We start from the raw sequence: 2,279 nt of genomic DNA on the forward strand, positions 1-2,279 counted from the left end.
ACTGTCTTTGAGAAGTAAAACTTAGTTCTCTACATTGTTCTATAACAGTTCATTGTAATGATACAGAATTATATTAAAATGTAAAATTTCAATTCTTTATGGTATAAAATGTAATGTAATCTACCAGTCTTCCTGAAAAAAAAATTAGGAATTTTTAAAGCGTACATCAGAATCTTTCATTTTTAGCTAGATTTTCTAGAAAAGTGATTCTGATTTCCATTGTGGGTGATTGAATTTGAAAGGTTTAGATACATGTTATGAATGCATGTCTAAGGAGAAGATATGAGCATTAAAGCCTCAAGATTTTAGAACTGTTGTGCCTTAAGTTCCGGCCACAACTGCTCTAGAGACTGGGAGACACATTTCAGTCTTTGTGGATAAATTCTTTGCCTCAAGTTGACCTACTTCTTTCCTCGGGCATTTGCTGAGACAAAGCATTTATTATATTTGCATTGCTTCTATTTGATGACAATGATTTTTATCAGGTAAAAGAAAAAACCTAAGAACAAGAGGAATTTCTTGCACATATATTTACAAAGAACTAATGCTGTCTAGATATTATCATGACACTTGGTTATTCTGTTTATTCTGTAACAGCAAGAAATGAATATATAGATGCTTCTCCTCTGGGTAGGCTTCCTCAGAAGTGAATGTGGTCTGATTGTGGTGTGAGATTGGTTATCTGGCTAGAATAGAACAGGCTTTAATGGATGTGGGTTCATCACTGGATGATGAGCAGACTGTGACAGTCTGTATAGAAGCACAGGTGATTTTAACGGCCACCATAGCTATGGCGACAAAGAAGTACTTCAGCCTAGATTACAGCAGGAACACGATCCAGGGATTTCTCTGTGCTGGGATTTTTTTTTTTTCACTGAAATTTTGTACAATTGAAGAGAAATTTAACCTTAAATTATACACTATTGTGAATTATTAGGTATGAAAACAAATGATTATTTAGAACAAACACATACAAATTTCAAACAAGATTACAAATATGGTAAATACCAAAATTCATAAAAATAATTAACTACTTGATATAATGTTTTAACATATATATACCTATATATATCTATAATAGATATAAGTACTGTAAATTTATAAATAACAACAAAAATTAAGTGTTTATATATAAATAATGCATATTTGCCTATATATGCTATATATATATATATATATATATACCCCTATATATACAGGTATAAGATATACATATTTACATACATAGATATATCTATATATATTTAATATATATGTAAACACTTAATTTGTATATATACATTTATATATAAATACTTATTTTATATGTATAGATCTACATAGTTATATATATGTTAAAGCATTATACCAGATATATAGCTTTTATAGTCGCATATTTTTGGATATAAATATTCAAATTTATTTTATTTTATATTCAATTATCTAAACTCTGCTTTTTAATTAAAAAAATACTTTTTGCCAAAATAATATTTTATGTGAGCTGTAAGATATAAGAGAATTTTTCAAAGACTAATATCTTGTATCCTTTTTTTTCAAATTTTTTTCTCTTCTATTTCTCACATCATTCTTAAGACAGATTCTGGAGGGTATTTCCATACTATCATGTAACCTCTTGCCCTGCACATTTATTTACAATGTTAGGATAGTGGGCAGAATAAATATTACTTAGGTGATGATATTACAATGGTGTGGGTATGAGTGTCACCATCAAACTAGAGACAAGTCACTCCAAAAACACAAACATATATCACATTGAACCCACTGAGTAGATCCCTGACTCATATTTCCTTTAACCAGATCCCAACCTTGGCCAGCACAAACACAACCTAGAAAGGGAGAGAGGAAAGAGAGAGAGAGAGAGAGAGAGAGGGGAAGCTGGAAAAGAAAGAGATGGTGAATGTATCAGTCAGCCTTCTGCAATATAACATGATCAATAGATTATATTTGTATATTATTATTATAATATAATAAAATATAAAATATTTTATATTTTAAAGTATTTTATATTTACAAAATTTCACAAGCATATATCAAATACTTATTTTTTGTTATTTATAAATTTATATTACATATAAAGGTATTTTATATTCATAAAACATACTTATGTATTTAATATAAAACTATTATATATAAAATATAATATGTGCTATGAATATAGCGATTTTATATGTATATTGAAGTATACATATAAAAATATACACAAACACACACATTAAGAGATTTATGAGTGCTGACAAGTCTGAAATTTATAGGACAATTTCATAGGCTGGAAACCAAAG

Source organism: Carlito syrichta, unplaced genomic scaffold (genome assembly GCF_000164805.1).
Source record: "Carlito syrichta isolate Samal-C Ts95f unplaced genomic scaffold, Tarsius_syrichta-2.0.1 Scaffold311982, whole genome shotgun sequence".
Classification (NCBI taxonomy): domain Eukaryota; kingdom Metazoa; phylum Chordata; class Mammalia; order Primates; family Tarsiidae; genus Carlito; species Carlito syrichta.